The sequence below is a fragment of the Odocoileus virginianus genome, chromosome 10 (assembly GCF_023699985.2).
Source record: "Odocoileus virginianus isolate 20LAN1187 ecotype Illinois chromosome 10, Ovbor_1.2, whole genome shotgun sequence".
NCBI lineage: Eukaryota > Metazoa > Chordata > Mammalia > Artiodactyla > Cervidae > Odocoileus > Odocoileus virginianus.
This window is the reverse complement of record NC_069683.1, coordinates 64,688,154-64,711,770: the sequence shown is the minus strand read 5'-3', so window position 1 is coordinate 64,711,770 and position 23,617 is coordinate 64,688,154. Positions and strand designations below refer to the sequence as shown.

General features: G+C 36.7%; 1 protein-coding gene across 2 annotated transcripts in view; it reads right to left on the bottom strand.

The window, feature by feature from the left end:
• CNTN5 (contactin 5) overlaps positions 1-23,617 on the bottom strand; it is a 1,548,293-nt gene that overhangs the window by 1,191,951 nt on the left and 332,725 nt on the right. For both annotated transcript variants that reach the window (XM_020891379.2, XM_070473663.1), the window contains exon 2: positions 1,113-1,251. The gene's annotated coding sequence lies outside the window, so the exon portion shown is untranslated. The remainder of the gene's footprint in view (positions 1-1,112; positions 1,252-23,617) is intronic.

Sequence of the window (23,617 nt, the reverse complement as noted above, 5' to 3'; positions counted from 1 at the left end):
TGCCAGAACATGACTGTGACTAGCAGAAAGTAAACTGCATGTTAGACTCTTGACTTTACATTCTCCTACAGCACTGTTCTCTAATTTAGATTTAGTCATTTTCCTCCTGTAATTTCCAAGCCTGAGGAAACTGAAAGCATAGAATAGATATAGGAAAATACTTTTCAACATTTCAAATCAATTAACTTGAATTAACCTGACAAATTAAAAGACAAATCCATTGTAGCCTTGAAATTAGGAATGATATTGTCAATATTTTATGAATAATTAGAAAACAAGAACAGACAATTCTATATCCAAAATGGATTGACCTCCTGGGTTGATTATCTCAAAATATATCATATATTTTATAGTTAAGTAGCACACAGTGGATTAAATTGAAATAATCTCTTGATGAACACTTGTGAATATTAAACATGTTTCTAATCATGTATTATTAAACATGACAGTTTAAAGTATTCATTTTAAATTATTATCATTTAACTATACAACGCTTATTTTTACTCAAAATAGATGCAATTGATATTTAATGATTTGGGTTGTTTTAAGATACAGGAATGTGGACCTGCTGATCAAATAACACAAAAGCCAATTTCATCCTGGAGATCTCCTGTGAATGTGGGATAATTCAACCTCTTTCTACCCATGACTTTTTGCTGATATAACCCAAGTACTGCCTTCAAACTCAAGCTGTCAAAAAATATAAAATCCATCCACTAGGATATTGGTTGATAAAGATATGAAACAGGAGGTCATATGAGAGTACTGTTTCTCTTATACTTCTCAGCAACTTAACACAATACTATGTACTTACCAGGCTCATATCAAATTAAAATTTTAATAAAAACAAAATATTTTACTATTCTCACTTCAGTATTTTACTATAATATTTGTAGAGTGTTTGTGTTTAGTAATACAACTAAGTTTTTTTTTCAATTTAAAATAAAAGTTATCTCAAGTTTAAAAAAAATCTTTAAAATATTGACTTGTTGTTAAGGAATTCCATAAATGGCACACACAGGCTTTACATTATTTTTATATTAAATTATTACATTTTTTCCTTCAACATTCCTTTAAATTTCAAAGGTATATTAATAAAAGATAAACTGTACCTTCTCTCTGAAAACAGGGCCCCGATTATAAACTTCAGAAAGGAACTGGTTCTGTACAGATATCCTTTTGCCACAGTCATCCAAGAAATTATGCTTAGTAGATCTTGAGTGACACTAAACAGCAATCCTTTAAGGTCACCTGTTAAGAAAATATATCTGCTATTACGGCTACAAATATTTTTTTAACTTTCCACTATTTGAACAAAAATCTACTTTTCTTACTAAATATTTTATATAATTGTTCAACTTAGCTATTCAGAAAATGACTATGCTACTTACCAGTATTAACAGATGTTTATAATTTGTCTAAATACTGTATATTTACTGAGCTGTTACATCACCAGATTTAATTTTTCCTTTATAATTTGTATTTACTGAGAAACAGAAAAGAATATCAAAGCTAAATTTTCATGGATTTCAAAAGCTTCAAGAAGACTGGAGGTGGGTTGCCATTTCCTACTCCAGGGGATCTTCCTGACTCAAGGATCGAACTCTGGTCTCCTGAATCTTCTGCACTGGCAGGCTGATTATTAACCACTAGTGCCACCTGAAGCCCTTCACAATGTATACAGACATCAAATCATCACAATGTACACTGTAAATATCTTACAACTTTATATGTCAATTACACCTCAATAAAACTGAAATAAAAAATAGCACATTAATTAATCCTTGTATTTCAGCTTTTGGGAAGACTTTATAATAATTCTGTACAGTTTTTAGCATTCATATTATTAAGCTGTTTTAATTTTCCATTTATTTAGGGGATTTACAATATTTATTACTCTTAAAAGCTTGTGACTTTCATTTTTAAATATGTTTGAAAATTATGCAAGTGCATGTAATTGCTGGTATTCCCCTCCTTGAAGAATTTTCCACAGTTTATTGTGATCCACACAGTCAAAGGATTCAGTATAATCAATAAAGCAGAAGTAGATGATTTCCTGAAACTCTCTTGCTTTTTTGATGATACAATGGATCATCAAAAAAGTTGCCAACACAATTTGATCTCTTCTTCCTCTGCCTTTTCTAAATCCAGCTTGAACATCTGGAAGTTCAAGGTTCACATACTGTTGAAGCCTGGCTTGGAGAATTTTGAGCATTACTTTACTAGCATGTGAGATGATGCAATTATGCAGTAGTTTGAGTATTCTTTGGCACTGCCTTTCTTTGGGATTGGAATGAAAAGTGACATTTTCCATTCCTGTGGCCACTGCTGATTTTTCCAAATTTGCTGGAATAGGGAGTGCAGCACTTTCACAGCATCATCTTTTAGGATTTGAAATAGCTCAACTGGAATTCCATCACCTCCACTAGCTTTGTTCATAGTCATGCTTCCCTAAGCCAACTTAACTTCACATTCCAGGATGTCTGGCTCTGGGTGAGTAATCACACCATCGTGGTTATCTGGGTCATGAAGATCATTTTTGTATAGTTCTTCTGTGTATTCTTGCCACCTGTTCTTAATATCTTCTGCTTCTGTTAGGTCCATACCATTTCTGTCTTTATTGTGCCCATGTTTGCATGAAATGTTCCCTTCAGTTCAGTTCAATTCAGTCACTCAGTCTTGTCCGACTCTTTGCAACACCATGGACTGCAGCACAGCAGGCCTCCATCACCACCTTCCAGAGTTTACTCAAACTCATGCCCATTCAGTCGGTGATGCCATCCAACAATCTCATCCTTTGTCATCCCCTTTTTCTCCCGCATTCATTCTTTCCCAGCATCAGGGTCTTTTCAAATGAGTAAGTTCTTCACATCAGGTGACCAAAGTATTGAAGTTTCAGATTCAACATCAGTCCTTCCAATGAACACTTAGGACTGATCTCCTTTAAGATGGACTGGTTGGATCTCCCTGCAGTCCTAGGGACCCTCAAGAGTCTTCTCCAACACTACAGTTCAAAAGCATCAACTATTTGGCACTCAGCTTTCTTTAAAGCCCAACTCTCACATCCATACATGACTACTAGAAAACCCACAGCTTTGATTAGATGAACCTTTGTTGGCAAAGTAATGTCTCTGCTTTTTAATATGCTGTCTAGGTTGGTCATAACTTTCCTGCCAAGTAGTAAGTGTCTTTTAATTTCATGTCTGTAGTCACCATCTGCAGTATTTTGGAGCTCCCCAAAATAAAGTCTGTCATTGTTTCCATTGTTCCCCCATATAATTGCCATGAAGTGATGGGACTGGATGCCATGATCTTAGTTTTCTGAATGCTGAGCTTTAAGCAAACTCTTTCACACTCCACTTTCAGTTTCATTAAGAGGCTCTTTACTTCTTCACTTTCTGCCATAAGGGTAGTGTCATCTGAATATCTGAGGTTATCAATATTTCTCCCGGCAATCTTGATTCCAGCTTGTGCTTCCTCCAGCCCAGGGTTTCTCATGATGTACTCTGTGTAGAAGTTAAATAAGCAGGGTGACAATATACAGCCTTGACGTACTCCTTTTCCTATTTCGAATCAGTTTGTTGTTCCTTGTCCAGATCTAACTGTTGCTTCCTGACCTGCATACAGATTTCTCAAGAGGCAGGTCAGGTGGTTTGGTATTCCAATCTCTTTCAGAATTTTCCACAGTTTATTGTGATCCACATAGTCAAAGGCTTTGGCATAGTCAATAAAGCAGAAATAGATATTTTTCTGGAACTCACTTGCTTTTTCAATGATTCAGTAGATGTTGGCAATAATTAACACTGCTGTATGCTATATAAGAAAGGTGTTATGAGAATAAATCACAAGCTTTCTTATTGCAATGAAATATTTTCTAATATTTCCTTTTTTATCTATAGATGATAAATTTTCATTAAGCTTAAGGTGATAATCATTGATAACCATGTAAGCCAAATCATTATGCTGAACACCTTAAACTTTTACAAACATCTAAATAATATCTCTATAAAACTATAAGAAAAATATAATGCCATTCATTAATGATTTATTCCATATTTGAAAGAGAAATAATTTCATTTAACATGTTTCTTCTCATTAATATCATTTACTTTATCCCATTGTTAATTTGTAAATTAATCCATTGATTTTCCTTTCTTCAAATATTTTTGCCACTGAAAGCAAAGAATAAAAATATTGAATCTTTCCAGAATGAATTAGGTTCTATTACTTCATTTGTGAAAAACAAAGAGAGACTTGGAGTGATTCCAGCAGTACACTGAGACAACTCACTTGCAATAGCCCATTTATAAATATTGAGAAAGTTTTTAAGGTACCATTATTATTCAACTCAACCTATATGGGGATATTTAAAGCCAGAATCAGCAAACACTATAAATTTGGATTTTTAAAACTTACTTATTTGGTTGTTTTACCAGCATATCACTGCTAATCACCACCTCAAAGTGTGAAACCAGAGCACATCTTAATTAGCATGTAAAGACTATCATCTTTTAGAGGCAGAGGGCAAAAAATTGAAGCTCAGGTCCGTGCGTTAATTATAAAAGTAGCTGAGCTCCAGAAAGATGAATTTGCATATCTAACAAGTCTGTTGCCCCAGGGTCAGAGTTTTGATTGGGAAGGAGTGAGATGCTGAGATTCATAACAGGGACATCTAGCTAAACCATTCAGAAATACTGAATCCCATATGCCCTCTGGGCCTCCTGATGTGGTCTACCCCTTTCAGGTAAAGATGTAGATGTATGTGTGCTCAGTCACTCAGTTGTGTCTGGGTCTTTGCGACCACAAGGACTGTAGCTTGCCAGGCTCCTCTGTCCATGGAATTTTCCAGGCAAGAATAATGGAGTGGCTTTCCATTGCATTTTCCATTGGATCTTCCCAACCCAAGGATCAAACCAGCATTTCTTGCATTCCTGCACTAGCAGGCAGATTCTGTACACTATGCCACCTGGAAAGCCCTGAAAAATGCAGACACCACACCCCAAATCAGACATGGTCAGAACCAGAGAGTGATGCAGTGAATTGGATCAATGGTTCCCATTGTTATGTGTCTGCCTGCATTCCACCTTTCTTGCAGTCCATCTGTCTTCTCCATGCAATGTTATTCAAGATCTGTGTCAGAGGAGGCTGCCCTGACTTTCATGACTGGATCAACAGTGCTTTCACTTAGTTTTGTGTCTTCAGAGCCTCCTGTGACCAGCTGACCAAGACAGAGAAAGGCCAAGAGTGGGTCAAGGACAGATCTGATTTGTGTGTACCTCCTAAAAATGAGCTATATTATGGCAGGCTGATTCTTGAGGATATTCATGGTAGAAATTCTTTCAAAGAACAGTAGACCTGGTCATTAAATGTGTGTTTACAGAGAAGCAGGTTAAAGTAAGAATATATGAATGGACCATGGATAGGAATTGGGCTAACATGAAAAGTGACTATGGGTAATAGCAAATCCAAGATTTGGAGTTAGCAATCTGGAGATCCAGAAGAACTAAGAGCCTAGTCCCTGCTGAAGGCTAGCCTGCTCCAGACCCAAGAAGAACCAATGTTTCAGTTCAAGTCTGTGGGCAGGAGAAAACTGATGTTCCAACTGAAGGCAGGTGGGCAGAGGAATTCCCTCTTAATGAAAATTAGACTGTTTGCTTTATTCAGGTCTTCAATTCCCTGGATGTGACTCACCCACATTAGGGAGTGCAATCTGCTATACTTAGCCAATGGATTCAAATATCAATCTTCTTCAGAAACACACTCACAGTAACACCTAGAAAAATGTTTAACCAAATGTCTCTGCAAACACTGTCCCAGTAAAGTAGACAACAAAACACTAAGTATCACATTTTCTTAACCCCACATCCTCCTTTCACTTTTCCCTATTTCACTTTACCCAATACAACCACATTCCTCAAAAGAGGTATCTATGACTGTTTTCATTTTCACACCTCACGTTCATTCTTTTTTCCGTTAATATCTCCCTTCATTCCCAATATTCCATTTTGCTTTTTGGAACTTTATCTTATTCTCTATCACACTCTTAAGTGTGCATTTCATCAAAATTCATTCTTGGCCTTTAATCTTTATAATCTCTTCCAAGGTAATCCTTGATTTCATTGCATCACCTAAACAAAAACAAATGCCAAATTTATAACCTTTCTTTTTTTCTCTTGGATTTTTCAAACTCATGATAAGATTAACATATCTAAAATAGAAACCAGGGACAATGTTTGTGTCCCTTCATCTGTTTGTTCAATGCTTGCTTCCCTGTCAACCCTTAACAACGACCATATCACCTTCCAGCATTCTCTATCTCAGTGAATGATTTCATCATCTTTCCATATTGCGAAAGCCACAAACATTAAGGTTTTCTTAGATATTTCATTCTTTCTCAACCATGAATTCAGTAGTTTATCAAATCATGTTTACTTGATCCCTATATATTTCAGAACTTTGTCTTCTCTACTTCCATTATCATTCCTTTTAATGAACATATTTTCTGCATTTGCTATTGAATCAGCCTCCCTGCATTTCACTGTGTATTCACTTTAAAATATTTTTCATGAGACAGATGACCAAAAAGCACATGAAAAAATTGATCAACATAACTAATTATCAGAGAAGTACAAATCAAAACTACAATGGATGTGAGAGACAATAAAGAAAGCTGAGCACCAAAGAACTGATGCTTTTGAACTGTCATGTTGGAGAAGACTCTTGAGAGTCTCTTGGACTGCAAGGAGATCACGCCAGTCAATCCTAAAGGAAACCAGTCCCAAATATTCATTGGAAGGACTGATCCTGAAGCTGAAGCTCCAATACTCTGGCCACCTGATGCGAATAACTGATTCATTGGAAAAGACCCTGATGCTGGGAAAGATTGAAGGCAGGAGAGGCAGGGGGCAACAGAGGTTAAGATGGTGGGATGGCTTCACCAACTTGATGGACATGAGTTTGGGGAAGCTCTGGGAGTTGGTGATGGACAGGGAAGCCTGGTGTGCTGCAGTCCATGGGGTCATAAAGAGTTGGACATGACTGAGTGACTGAACTGAACTGAATCACCTCACACCAGTTAGAATGGCCATCATCAAAATGTCCACATGCAGTAAACCCTCCTGCACCATTGGTAGGTATGTAAATTGGTATAAGCACTATGGAGAACAGTATGGGGCTCTGTATAAAACTAAAATAGACTTACTGTATGATCTAGCAATCCCAGTTCTGGGCATATATCTAGAGAAAACCATAATCCTAAGAGATACATACACTTCAGCATTCACTACAGAACTATTTACAATAGCCAAGACACGGCAGCAACCCAAATGTCCACCTACAGAGGAATGGATAAAGAAGATGCGGTGCATATATACAGTGGGATATTGTATATCCAGCCATCAAAGAGTGAAATAGTGCCACTGGGGGCTTCCCCAGAGGCTCAGTGGTCAAGAATCCACCTGCAATGCAAGCAACACAGGAGACATGTTTGACTCCTGGGTCAGGATGATCCCCTGGAGAGGAGTGTGGCAACCCACTCCAGTATGCTTTCCTGGAGAACCCCATGGAGAGAGGATCCTGGTGGGCTACAGTTCATAGGGTCGCAGAGTCAGACAAGACTGAAGTGAGTGAGTATACATATGCACAAATGGAACTAGAAATTATCATACTAAATGAGGTAAGTCAGAGAGAGATTTATATATGTCACTCATATGTGGTATCTAATTTTAAAAAATGATACAAATTATTTTTAAAACAGAAACAGACCTACAGTTATCAAAAACAAACTTATGGTTACCGAAGGGGAAATGTGGGAGGAGGGATAAATCAGGAGCTTAGAATGAATATACACACACTACTTTGTACAGATCAATGACCAGCATGGCATACTGTACATCACAGAGAACACTACTCGGCATTCCGTGATAACCTATATAAGAAAAGAATCTTAGAAAAGAATGGATATGCGTCTATATTCAACTCATTCACTTTGTCGTACACCTGAAAGTAACAAAACACTGTAAAGCAGCTATACTCCAACAAAATCTTGAAAAACACCATGAAATATTCTTCATTCTGTGCCAGAATGATAGCTAAACTGAAAATCAGATAAGTGGCTGAGTTTTTTTTTCTTATTTATATGTTTTTGTTTTTATTTTTATTTTTGTAATTTATATGCATAATATTTGTTTCCTCTCTGTATATATAATTTTCTTATTATGTTCTATTCATTGTGCTAGTTTTAAATGTGAACAAAATAAAGACCTGTCCTTAAGTGGACCCAGTGAGACAGCAAGACTGGTGAAGAGCCCGTTTCAGTCAGTGCTGTTTGGTTAAGTTCTGTAACAGAGGTCAGCTTGGCACCGAAGAATCACAGGAAGGTGCCCAGTCCATTGTTGAGCATTCAGGGAAGGCCTTTAAGAGGAGGTGACTTTCATGCTGAAGATGACTGTTGAACATGGATAGGTACAGTTGTGGCTAGGGATATGAGTTGCATTATTTGGTTAGGGATCTTGTTCACTGCATTAAGTAACTTAGAATTGTCTCCCAGGTAGTTATGAGGATTAGAAAATATTTTACTGAAAAACTACCAATGGTGATGCAATTTTGAATACTTACACACACATTAAGTATCACAAACACTTCCAATAATATGGGTCATGTAAGCTTCAACATGGTTTTACCAATGTCAAATTTTTTTTTCCCCCCCAGAGGCCCACAGCACACAGAAGGTTACAAAGTGAGTAAATGCCAGAATCCAGAAAATCACAAATCAATCCATTTTTTTTCTGTAAATAAGTTATAGAATTCTGTCATTACTAAACAGACTTCATTGATCTAACACTGTAAAAACTGCCCAAATATTTATTTAAAGCCAAATACTCTTATTTGTCTCTTCAAGGATATTTAAAACCTTAACTTTTAAGTGTTGGTTATATTGTAGTGAACCATTTAGGAAATATAGTCAATCTTTAATGATACCAGGTGGATCATCCTAATTTCAGATTAACTACATCCCACTGACACTATTTCTTCCCCACCCTGCTGCCACCTGTCTGATACCAAACTCACTCAGCTGTGGACACTGACAGCTGGTTCTTCAGAGGGGAGTGGGGCAAGCAGGCAGCAGGTGAAAATGACTCATTAGCAATGAAATGGAAAAAATGTGCAGACTTCCCCACAGACATTTTGGATGAAGCATAGGTTTTTTTTCCCAAGGCTTCTCTCTCTGTGTTCTGTTTGAAAGCTAATTGCAAAATGATAGTAATAATGTATTTAACTTGATAAAGGTTTTGAAGTTACTATGATGTGATGCCTTCAGATTTAATTTATTTATATTTCCTCAAAACCAGTTGAGGTTTCCATTTGGATATAAATCCTAAAGGCTGAAAGATAAATACGCTGATGTTTTGGCTTTCTGTGCATGTTCAAGGTTACTGCATTAGAAAGAACCCTGAGACAGGGAGTTAGCACTAGTCATTCATTAACTACACAAAACCACAGAGTTCTCTTAACTCCCCTGGACATCAGACTGTACGTGAAGAAAAGAGAACTAAATGAGCACAGTGATTAAATTATGCTTAATTATAGATATTTATCTCTGTTTCCTTGGAATTCTCTGGTGGCCCAATGATAGAGTCCGCCTGTAATGCAGGAGACCCAGGTTCAATCCCTGGGTTGGGGAGATCCCCTGGAGAAGGGAATGGCAACCCACTCCAGTATTCTGGCCTGGAGAATTCCATGGACAGAGGAGCCTGGTGGGCTACTGTACATGGGGTCACAAACAGTTGGTCACAACTGAGTGACTAACACTTCACTTCCCTTTCCTGTTATTTACTTGAAGTTATTAATAGATTACTTATTCCTCTCAAATATCTATTATATTTGTGGATTTTATACTATTTAAAGATCATTTCATTGGGTATATGAAATAGTAACAAAGACAAAGTTTTATGCCTGAATCTTCAAACTAGAGTTTTCAGAGAAGCGCAAAGACAACTCAGTTTTCATGAAATTAAAGATACAGACTTATTATAAAAACGTCTTTATGCTACAAAGCATTAATGATTGAAAGATTTATAGAAAAATTTTAGTGTGAGTTATTAGCTGTGCAATGTCTCCTAAAGGCACTTCAAACTATGGAAAGTTAATAATGTTTAGCTGAAAAATATTTCCCATTTCTAAGACCAAAATGGTTGCAACACCAAAATGATAAGAAATAAGCTGAACACACAAAAAAAGAGTTCTCAGTGAACAGTGACTTCCTAATAGTAATGTGTGCCTTTTAGGACCCTGGTTCTGGAGAATATGTCCAAATGTTAGCAACACACTGATGTGCCAAAAAAAAAAAAAAAAAATATATATATATATATATATATATATGAGAAAACAATAAGAGAGATTGGTAGAGCTTCAAAATAAAGATTTTCTAAACCCATGTTCACCTTTTATCACCTGAATTCCTTTCTCACACGTGTTCACGCGTCTTCAGACCTTCCTCATTTCCCAATAGCCTGAAGCTCAGGCATTAGCAGCAACCACGAGAAGCCATACTCTTACATCTGTTACTATTAGTTAAGAACACCAAAAAAAAAAAAAAATAAAAAAAATAAAAAAAAGAACACCATCCAGCTTCAAGAAAACTAGAATATTTCTCCTTTAGTCGCTTTTGCTTTCTCAGTGAGGGGGTCAAAAGGGTTGCCTACAGCCAGTAACTAAGCACAGAATTGGTTGCTGAAATATTCTGTTTCACAAAACCATGAACTCCCAGACTAGCCTTGTTACTGCTTTTACACTTACCACACACGTCTTCTACCTTGAAAAACTTGTATCTCCCCTAAATCCAATGTCATGAAACAGAACTGCTTTTCAGACTCTGCAGCAAATATCTTCACAAAGGGGACAGCAGGCTGAAGTCAGTTTTTATAGACTTTATTCTCCTAGGGCGCTGAGAATCTATGAGAGCAACTAAAGCTGAAAAAGGTCTTCCGTGCCTTTCTAACACCGGCGCTGCAGCTGTTAGCACTTCTGGTGTCAAGGTACAAATGTCATGAAGGTACTGTCAGTAAAGTAACACCCGTGAAAAACAGCCTGGCAGTCTGGCTGGCCGCCAGCGCCCGTAATCATCTTGTTATATGCTGCTCGGAGCCGGACTTCTGTTATCACCATTCCCTCCGATAGCTCTTAATTGAAGCAAAGGGATTTGCCTCACATCAATAGACTGAAAGGGTATTTCTGAACTCTTTAAAAGTGTAATTTCAAAGCTGAAAACTAACTGAGGTGCTTAAAATATTATGGTTCAGCTTTCTGTAATTCATAAATTGTGTGTCATGGGAGGAAATAGCTTGAATAAAAACGTGTTCCCCAATTCCCCTACTACAGTCTTCTGTGGAGAGAGTACAATTGAAAACTTCTTCAAACAGATGAAAGATATACAACACATGATGCTTATTTTGAAACTCTGTGAGTTCTAATTGGGAAAAAAAAATCAATGAAGAGATTTCTTAGACTTGGAGAGATTCTAGAATTTATTATAAGAATGTATAAAGGATCTTACCGTACCATCTCTCCTAAGACCCGTCTCACCTGATTTGGGTACAATGCCACAGTGGGAAAAGAGGCAGTGCATGAGGCCTCTCGCCAGGGATGGGACTCCAGGGACTGGCATATAGACAAATTGCTCGACATCATAGGTTACTTGACAATTTGCAGTTATCATCAACTTTACTCTTAGACATGGTAATTTACTAAACTATTTGTCAGCAATCACAGAAAGATGCCCTTGACCTCGGAGCTAAGCTTGTGGACACTTTTTCTGGAGACATCTGGCACCACAGCACATAATCAGAAAATAAGAATAACCCCTCTAGAAAGAAATAGTTTATATTGCCTTTATCTTCCAATTAACAGGGCAAGTGTTACAGGCATTCTTTTCCCAAGACTATATCTCATATGTATAACACACATATGCACATTCCCATGAGATACAAATCTCTATCTTTTGTATCATTCTATCAAAACTTCTTGACTGACATTATAATATTCATTCAATTAAAAGTAATTATGGAAAAATTCACTGGCTTGTGGTATATTTTCAATTAATGCAGTCCTCTTCGCTCTAATTATCAACATTAGTGTCCTATTTTTGTGATTTATCTTCCAAACTTCTAAGTATCTAACTGATATACCCATATGGATATCTTATAGATCCCTTCCAGGTGGTGTTAGTGATAAATAACCTGCCTGCCAATGCAGGGACTTAAGATACTTGGGTTTAAACCCTGGGTTGGGTAGATCCCCTAGGGGAGGGCATGGCAACCCACTCCTATATTCTAGCCTGGATAATCCCATGGACAGAGGAGCCTGGCAGGCTATGGTACACAGGGTCACAAAGAATTGAACACAACTGAAGCAATGTAGCACACAGCATGCAAACTTATTATTTTCTTATCACCCCATAACTTTTACTTGTCATTGTTACCCACTTTTCCTATGACTTTTCATGCATGCAATTCCATGGCAAAAAAACAAAATAAAATATAAAGCACCTTTTTTCCTTGACACTTTTTTTTAACCCAACTAATAATTGACTATGCAATTATAAAAGGTGCCAAATCTGGACTCTTTTTTTATCCTCAATACTAAAATTCAGCCTGGAGGTTTTCTAACCTGGACAATAGCAGTAGCCTCTTGACATTTTCTTCCCATCCCTCTTTCTCTTACTACCTCAATGTATCTTGTCCTTTAAAACCTGTTTGCTTCCTTATGAACAAATCTACAATGCTGCACTTATAAACAGAGGCATCTGTGAACTTTTCTTTGCCAAAAAATAATGTTCAAATCCTTAGCCTGTGGCTATTTACCATCTATGTTTTCCAGCTTCATTATTTGATAGTATCCCTCTGCTCATGGAACTACTCACCAGACCAATGCTTTCATTTTTCCATGATGCAAAATGGACTCTTTGCTCTGCTTGAAATAGACATCATCTTCCCCACTCTTTTTTTTTTTTTTCCCATTTATTTCCATTAGTTGGAGGCTAATCATTTTACAACATTGCAGTGGTTCTTGTCATACATTGAAATGAATTAGCCATGGATTTACATGTATTCCCCATCCCGGTCCCCCCTCCCACCTCCCTCTCCACCCCATCCCTCTGGGTCTTCCCAGTGCACCAGGTCCGAGCACTTGTCTCATGCATCCAACCTGGGCTGGTGATCTGTTTCACCCTAGATATACATGTTTCGATGCTGTTCTCTTGAAACATCCCACCCTCGCCTTCTCCCACAGAGTCCACAAGTCTGTTCTATACATCTGAGTCTCTTTTTCTGTTTTGCATATAGGGTTATCATTACCATCTTTCTAAATTCCATATATATGTGTTAGTATACTGTAATGGTCTTTATCTTTCTGGCTTACTTCGCTCTGTATAATGGGCTCCAGTTTCATCCATCTCATTAGAACTGATTCAAATGAATTCTTTTTAATGGCTGAGTAATATTCCATGGTGTATATGTACCACAGCTTTCTCATCCATTCGTCTGCTGATGGGCATCTAGGTTGCTTCCATGTCCTGCCTATTATAAACAGTGTTGCGATGAACATTGGGGTGCACGTGTTTCTTTCAGATCTGGTTTCCTCAGTGTGTATGCCTAGAAGTGGTATTGCTGGGTCATATGGCAGTTCTATTTCCAGCTTTTTAAGAAATCTCCACACTGTTTTCCATAGTGGCTGTATTAATTTGCATTCCCACCAACAGTGTAAGAGAGTTCCCTTTTCTCCACACCCTCTCCAGCATTTATTGCTTGTAGACTTTTGGGTAGCAGCCATCCTGACTGGCGTGTAATGGTACCTCATTGTGGTTTTGATTTGCATTTCTCTGATAATGAGTGATGTTGAGCATCTTTTCATGTGTTTTTTTGCCATCTGTATGTCTTCCTTGGAGAAATGTCTGTTTAGTTCTTTGGCTCATTTTTTGATTGGGTCATTTATTTTTCTGGAGTTGAGCTGGAGGAGTTGCTTGTATAATTTTGAGATTAATCCTTTGTCTGTTGCTTCGTTTGCTATTATTTTCTCCCAATCTGAGGGCTGTCTTTTCACCTTGCTTATAGTTTCCTTTGTTGTGCAAAAGCTTTTAAGTTTCATTAGGTCCCATTTGTTTATTTTTGCTTTTGTTTCTAAAATTCTGGGATGTGGGTCATAGAGGATCCTGCTGTGATTTATGTCGGAGAATGTTTTGCCTATGTTCTCCTCTAGGAGTTTTATAGTTTCTGGTCTTACATTTAGATCTTTAATCCATTTTGAGTTTATTTTTGTGTATGGTGTTAGAAAGTGTTCTAGTTTCATTCTTTTACAGGTGGTTGACCAGTTTTCCCAGCACCACTTGTTAAAGAGGTTGTCTTTTTTCCATTGTATATCCTTGCCTCCTTTGTCGAAGATAAGGTGACCATAGGTTCGTGGATTTATCTCTGGGCTTTCTATTCTGTTCCATTGATCTATATTTCTCTCTTTGTGCCAGTACCATACTGTCTTGATGACTGTGGCTTTGTAGTATAGTCTGAAGTCAGGCAGGTTGATTCCTCCCGTTCCATTCTTCTTTCTCAAGGTTATTTTGGCTATTTGAGGTTTTTTGTATCTCCATACAAATTGTGAAATTATTTGTTCTAATTCTGTGAAAAATACCGTTGGTAGTTTGATAGGGATTGCATTGAATCTATAGATTGCTTTGGGTAGTATAGCCATTTTGACAATATTGATTCTTCCAATCCATGAACACGGTATATTTCTCCATCTGTTTGTGTCCTCTTTGATTTCTTTCATCAGTGTTTTATAGTTTTCTATGTATAGGTCTTTTGTTTCTTTAGGTAGATACACTCATAAGTATTTTATTCTTTTTGTTGCAATGGTGAATGGTATTGTTTCCTTAATTTCTCTTTCTGTTTTCTCATTGTTAGTGTATAGGAATGCAAGAGATTTCTGTGTGTTAATTTTATATCCTGCAACTTTACTATATTCGTTGATTAGCTCTAGTAATTTTCTGGTAGAGTCTTTAGGGTTTTCTATGTAGAGGATCATGTCATCTGCAAACAGAGTTTCACTTCTTCTTTTCCTATCTGGATTCCTTTTACTTCTTTTTCTGCCCTGATTGCTGTGGCCAACACTTCCAAAACTATGTTGAATAGTAGTGGTGAGAGTGGGCACCCTTTTCTTGTTCCTGATTTCAGGGGAAATGCTTTCAATTTTTCACCATTGAGGGTGATGCTTGCTGTGGGTTTGTCATATATAGCTTTTATTATGTTGAGGTATGTTCCTTCTATTCCTGCTTTCTGGAGAGTTTTAATCATAAATGGATGTTGAATTTTGTCAAAGGCATTTTCTGCATCTATTGAGATAATCATATGGTTTTTATCTTTCAATTTGTTAATGTGGTGTATTACATTGATTGATTTGTGGATATTAAAGAATCCTTGCATTCCTGCTTCCCCACTCTTTAGTACCTCGTTACTCAAAGTACGGTCTGCAGAACAGCAACATCAGTATTGCCTGGGAGACTGTTAGAAATGCAGAATCTCAGGACCATGCCAGGCTACTGAATCAGAAACCTCCATTTTACAAAACTCCACTTTGTATTATACACAATAAACACTCTCTTCCATGAAGTCACTCCTTATCATTCCACTACATTTTCACATCCTACCATGGTGAACATCCTAAAGCCTGCTGGATATTTTAATTACACTCAGACACTCCTTCTCCTCATCTTTTTCCTCCTCTCATTTTTTATTTTCTCCTCCTCTTTCCTCTTTTCTTCTTTTCCTACTCCCCTTCACTTCCTATTGTTAATAGCAGCAACAGTAGTAGTTGTTGCATTAACATACACCTCTGGCTGAGGGTCAATTTATCTCTTAGAATTTTTCCTTCCAACCTGAATCTTCTTCCAATGTTGCTCCAGTGTAAGTTGAGTTTTTCTTTTTTTTCCCCAGAAATTAAATATTATTTTGCAGTTTGATGATAAAAGTAAAACTAGTCTTTACAAAGATTGCTATTACTGAGCCAGTGAAAGTAGTTATGTGGAATGAGATGCTATATTTCTAACTATACATGGTATGATATAGCCATATTCATATAAAAAATGAAACAATTCAAAATTTTTCATGTGGTAGAATAAAAGTATATACTCTTTCTACCAAACTATATCTGAATAGTTGCATAAAGTCTTCATTCTTTAGAAGAGCAATTGTAGATTGCTAAAATATTTTACTTGCTTAAATATGCTATAAAACACACAATGGGAAGCTATGGAAGTGAAAGTATTAGTCTCTTAGTCATGTGCGACTCTTTGTGAACTCATGGACTGCAATCCGCCAGGCTGCTCTATCCGCAGAATTCTCCAGGCAAAATATGGAGTGGGTAGTGATTCCATTCTCCAGGGGATCTTTCTGACCCAGGGAAGGAACCTGGATGCCCTGCATTGCAGGCATATTCTTTACCGCCTGAGTCACCGGGGAAGCACACCTGGCATTATGCAATTTATGAGTGAGCTTTGACGGCCTGAATCTTTACACTTGCTTCAGTCAGTTCAGTTCAGTTCAGTTCAGTTCAGTTCAGTCGCTCAATCGTGTCCGATTCTTTGCGACCCCATGAGTCGCAACACGCCAGCTTATACATGGTCAAATGCCTTTCATATACCATCTAGCTCTGACCCCTTTGCGGCTAATGTGGGTTCCCATCTATTTTCTGGCTCATGTTCTCAGATACCTAAGAGCAAGACAGTCCTCACCATTCTTCCTTATTTAAAGTCAAACATATGCTCGTTTTGGAATATCTTCTTCTAGACAAATTCCTTACTGAGTGAATAAAATCTGACCTATGATCAGGGCTGAAGTGATATAAAATTATGGTACAATTTTTCAAACACAATATTTACTCCTCTTGATGAAAATTACTAGATCATATCTTTGCTTTTCAGCTGTCTTGATTATCAGAGGCATAATTTAAATGAGCTTTGGTAAAAGGCCTTTACAATCAAGCTATACAAAATTTATGAATTATATGTAAGTCAATCCTTTTTGATACAAACTTTTCTTTGAAGATGTACACATTAACTTGAAGCAAGATGCTTTATATCATATGCAGGGTCTGTTTTATGTGGTAAATTAAATTCACATAAGCAAGACGAATCCCCATAAAATACTCAATAAATCATTTTGTCCTCTCACACAATAGGTGAGAATTTCCCTGATGTTTCAGTGTTAACACCTTCTTAGCACATTTTTAACTGTCTATAGAAATCTTCAGTATAGAATAAATTAGCGGATGGATGTGTTGATATCAGAAATAAAGATTCAAATAGAAAATGGATTAAAAAGACTGCCATTATACCCAAAGAAATGAAGATCTGTGTCAAACTACAAATAATGCAAGCTAAAAAATGGGTCACAATGATTTACATATCTCAAATTAATTTGCTTTTACTCCTAAATCATGACCTACATTTATGAAGTTATTTTGCTAGTGTGATCCTATATGCTGATTGTTTAATCTTATTTGGTTTACATTCAATGTCTATTCTTTGAGCTTAGTATCCCAGGAAAACAAAAATAACAATCCTGAAATCTTGGATAACATGATGGTATCTGAGAGAAAGTCTAGTTTGGTTATAGAAAATTAGGTGAAGTATGATTCCAAATAGTTCTGGGGTTCCAACTCTTTCATCTTTTCCTTCCATTCTATTCTCTTTCTAATAAATCCAATCCCTTATATCCTGCCTATGAATAGAATGACTACAATCATTAAAATCTTAGTTTCTTCTCTTCTTAATAGCAGATTTAAAATTGTATCTTCATTCTTGTGATTGCTTTTTGCCATTTAATTGTTTAAGGACTTGGAACAAAACCTTAATTTCTCCAAATTCCTTTTTTTTTTTTTTGCCATGTATCACACAAGATTTGAGAATAACAATAATTATTGAATCCTTACTAATTGCTGCAGAGGCTTCTCAGAAAATCACTGATGCCATTTAAATGATCCTAAGTAGAAAGGCCAGATAATTTGTCAACATCATAAAATTCAAGGTGGACAGACTGAGGAGAGCCCATTTCACCAACTTCAAGAATATTTCATATTTCCTTTTGCTGAATGAGAAGGAAGGATGTTATAATAGAAACTATTAAGTATCATGTGGAGGAAAAAAAAAACAATTCCCTGAAACTTATGCATTGTATGAAACACTATGTTTAACTTTCTATAGTTATCTGTATTGTATGTCCTATATCATCTTTATTCAATGTTCACAACAACAAATAAGTCATATATAAGTCATCATTCTGATCTTTACCATATAAAGAATCTAAGGCTTGTGGAGTATTTTTAATTTACTTCAGGCCAAAGAGCAAGTATAGGACAGGGTCATTTTTCAAAATAATATATGTTGGCTTTAATTCAGAGACGTCACAGTATCTTTTTTGCTCTCAAACCTCATCATTCCATTGTAATTTTTGGGGAAGCAAAAGATACACATAGTTGGTATTGCTTTTGTCTGTTGGGCTTATATAAAATGGTTACTCAAATCTTACTGGAACAAATTTTCTCGACTGCATTTCTGATACTTCATTTCAGATGATGCAGATCTGATCATAGTCAAATAATGAGTTGATAGACTGTTGGAATCTCTCTCTTGACTGAAAGGCTGCAGCAGGCAACAAAACAGCCATCTGTTGTGATGTCTTCAGAGACAGTGGTTTAGGAGATATAAAGTCTGAGAGAATTTTGCAACAAGTTATACCTCTAAAGAGTAAATAGGGTTAAAAAAATGTTTCAGACAAAGATAAGAAGCTAAAAGAAAATTGCTCTTAATCGTTTTTCAGGGTTTTGAGAATGGGCAGAGAACTAAAGGTACTGGAATATTAAATGAACAACTAAGATTATGGTCAATTTTAATACTACAACAAAATAGCAAGAAGAATAGAGTATAACTGCCCTAAAATCAGGTGTTGCTTAGTGGTAAAGAACCCACCTGACAATGCAGGAGATCTAAGAGGTGCAGTTAGATCTCTGTGTTGGGAAGATCCCCTGGAGGAGGGCACGGCAACCCACTGCAGGACTCTTGCCTGGAGAATCACACAGAGAGAGGAGCTGATGGGCTCCAGCCCTTAGGGTCAGAAGAGTTGGACATGACTGAAGCGACTTAGCATGCACGCATGCCCTAAGTTACAAAGCTATTGATTTCAAGAGTCAGACTTTTCAAAATCGTCTATGTTTAAAGAACTACTAAAAATAACTTTAGGTCATTTTTATACATTTAGAAAATATTAAGGTAAGAATATTTTGTTTAGAATAAAAAGAATAATAAAGGGACATAGTTGAGAATGGTAATGTAATGAGCTCTTTGAACTCTCTCCCCAGTGAAACAGTGAAAACTAGTGAAAATAATTTTTAAAATTATTTTTCAGGTCTCTGGAAACTGTCCTAAGGGTACACACCAAATGAACACACAGATTTCCTTAGTCAAGGAAATCTACTCTATCTATGTTACAGGTGCCAGAGTCCATGGTTCTAGAGCCATGACTTACTCCTTCATCCAATGCCACCTATTCATAACCCCCGCCACACACAGAGCTGCTGAACTGTGATGGAGAGGGCCACTCTGATCGTTGTGTCCAAGGGGATGGGGCTCTCTAATTGAAGGCTAAGCTATCTCCATCCACAGCTCACTTTATAGTGTCAACACGTTGCTGAAACCAGGTTCTTAAACTGGCACTATAATAAATGTGTGTGTACACACACACACACACACACACACACATGGATTTCCCTGGTGGCTCAGAAACTAAAGATTCCGCCTGCAATGCAGAAGACCTGGGTTCAATCCCTGGGTTGGGAAGATCCCCTGGAGGAGGCATGGCAAACCACTCTAGTATATTGCCTGGTGAATCCCCATGGACAGGGAAGCCTGGCAGGCTACAGTCCATGGGGTTGCAAAGAGTCAGACATGACTGACTAAGAATACATGTGCATGTGCGCATGTGCGTGCACACACACACACACACACACACACACACACATGTATACACTTATCCTTCCTAAAGACAGATGCAAAGTTCTTTAAAAAAAAATGAACAAAATTAGCAAAGCAAACCTGGCAACATATTTAAAAAAACATAATATATTATGACACAGCAGGACATATAAAACTCTAGTATATTGTGGCAAAGTAGGAATGAAAGTTAGATGAATTTTCTAATTAAAAACTAATCATGTCAATGTATGACAAAAACCACTACAATATTGTAAAGCAATTAGCCTCAACTAATAAAAATAAATGGAAAAAACTAATCAAACTAATGAAGCATATTAGAATTAAATAAAAGTAGGGAAATGCATATGGTCATCTTAATAGGTGAGGAAAAAGGGTTTGATGAAATTTAACCAACAGAGAACTAACATACTGTGATATATTTTCAAAAATAAAAAATAAAGACTCTTGATGTGTACAATAGAATGAAAAAACTTCAAATATCCCTGTAAGAAAAATATCAAAATGCAAAAATATACAGTCCATGATATAATACCATTTTTATTAATTTCAAAATCAGGGAAATCCCATCTATGGTGATCTAAAAACAGGAAGTGTTTGCCTAGGTAGTGAAAATTGAAGGAAAGTATAAGAAGTATACTTCTCAGGTTAGGGAAATATTCTATATTTTGATTAGGATGACAGTTACATAGGTATACATGTTTTTTAAAACTCATTAAAACGTAAACTTAGGACAAATACATTTAACTGTATGTGATATAACTCAAAGGGCTTCCCAGATGGTGCAGAGGTAAAGAATCCTCTTGCCAACGCAGGAGGCACAACAGATATGGGTTTGATCCCTGGGTTGGGAAGACACCCTGGAAAAGGAAAAGGCAACTCGTTTCAGTATTCTTACCTGGAAAATTCCATGGACAGAGGAGCCTGGCAGGCTATAGTCCATGGGTTGAAAAGAACCAGACAAGAGTGAGCACACATGCATGAGTCTAACTTCACACAATAAAAGAAGGGTAAAGAAAAGAAAAGAAAAAAAAAGAAAAAAGGAAACAATATTAAAAAAAACTTTCCTAATGCAATAATTAACATAATTTGTTACATGGCTATGCCATTATTTAAGAGTATAACATCTACTCTTCCAAGATTTTTAAATTATGCTGTTATAAATATCATCCTGAAAACATATTTGTTTGTAGTTTATAACATTTCCTTGGTAGTTGGTGCCTAATAAGTTGAGAATTACTGTATTTTATTTTGTCTTTTAATTTGTATATAAAATTTAAAGACTACTTTCTGTTTACAGTTATTACACAATATAGTCTGTATTACCTGTACTGGATGATACATTTTGTGGCCTGTCTTGCACCCAATAGCTTCTAGTTCCCACTCCCCACAGGCTTCCCTGCTGTCTCAGGCAGTAAAGAATCGGCCACAATGCGGAAGACCTGGGTTCGACCCCTGCGTCAAGAAGATCCCTTGGGGAAGGGAATGTCAACCCACTCCAATATTGTTGCCTAGAAAATCCCATGGACAGCGGAGCCTGGTGAGCTATAGTCCATAGGATCAAAAAGGGTCAGACACAACTGAACCACTAACACTTTCACGTTCCCACTCCGCTACCACTGTATTGCCCTCTAAAAAGATAGTAACTAGTTATTTTAGTTTTTTTTTTATCTGTGGATCTGTTTCTTTTCTGTTGTTTTCACTAGTTTATTATATTTTTTGATTCTACATACATACATATATGATTCACATACATATGATATACATACATATTTATTTTTCGCTAACTTTTTCACTTTTGGAGGCTCCAAAATCACTGCAGATGGTGACTGCAGCCATGAAATTAAAAGATGCTTGCTCCTTGGAAGAAAAGCTATGACCAATATAGCATATTAAAGCAGAGACATTACTTTTCTGACAAAGGTCCGTCTAGTCATAGCTTTGGTTTTCCAGTAGTCATGTATGAATGTGAGAGTTGAACCATAAAGAAACCTGAGTGCTGAAGAATTGATACTTTTGAAGTGTGGTGTTGGAGAAGACTCTTGAGAGTCCCTTGGACTGCAAGGAGATCCAACCAGTCCATCCTAAATGAAACCAGTCCTGGTGTTCATTGGAAGGACTGATGCTGAAGCTGAAACTCCAATACTTTGGCTACCTGATGTGACAAACTGACTCATTGGAAAAGACCCTGATGCTGGGAAAGATTGAAGGAAGGAGGAGAAGGGGACGACAGAGGATGAGATGGCTGGATGGCATCACTGACTCCTTGGACATGAGTTTGAGTAAACTCCAAGAGTTGATGATGGACAGGGAGGGAGGCCTGGCGTGCTGTAGTCCATGTGGTTGCAAAGAGTCGAAATCAACTGAATGATGAAACTCACTGACTGACAATAGCTTGGAGAATTCTCACCATTTGACTCCACATAATTATTTTTTCAAAATAAATATTTTTTTAGGTACATACCCAGGAGTGAAATTTCTGTGTCATATGATAGTTATAGTTTTTTTTTTTTTTGAGAAACCTCCCTACTGTTTTCCACAATGGAGTTTTTCATAAAACCAGAACAAATAATTTGGAAATTTGTATGGATAACCAGAAGTTTAAAAATTTTAAATTTCAATGAACATTACCAAAGTACATTAGAAAATGATTATATTGATTTACTATATTGCTATATTAATTACTATATTGATTTTTAATTTTGCTCTACATTTCTCTCTCTAAACTAGATTAAAATTATACACACATATTTATATAATATAAAAATATATAAGTGCATATTCACAGCTGTGTATATTTCTATTTAAAGTGTAGAATTTTATGAGATATATTATATGTATACACCCATCAAGCCATCACCTCAACCAGGTAATGATCACTTTCAACGACCTTAAAAGCTTCTTTTTGTCTCTTCCCTGTAATCTCATTACCAGAGAACTGAGGATCCAGTTTCTGACACTATAGACTATTTTGTATTTTATAGCTTTTCTATGACAGAATCATTTGCTATGATCTTTTTAATCTGTCTTTCACTCAGCACAATGATTTTGAGACTAATCTATGCACTTATTTCTGAACATAATTATATAAAATAAGCATTTTCTGAGTAATATATAAAACACTGAATTGCTGGCATTTGATGATAAACAATGTAGGATTTTTTAGGGTTGTGAATACAAGTGCACAAAACAAGTACTACATCTTGAGATATTTCTGGGCTTTAGTGTGTAGTGAGGTAAAGCCAAAATAAGAAACAACAATCTTGATAAACAGAGATGGTACATCTTATAGGTTAGGGCTGCCATAACCGATAAGATGGTGACTGGTGGAGCAGTCCTGAATCAAGGGAAGCTGTGTACAGAGTATTTTATATATTTGTATGGAAATGTTTCTCCTATGCTTGATCAGATTCCAGACAGCAAAAGGAACAGGGCAAAAAATTCAGAAATTCTTAGAGGCATCAGCTTCTGAAGAATGAATAAGAATGGGATCTCCCAACAAACAGAAGACACTACTCTTTTGGATAAGACAGAATTGTAGTGGACATCCCTTTCTATCCATCAGAACCCCACAAGGCCATGCAC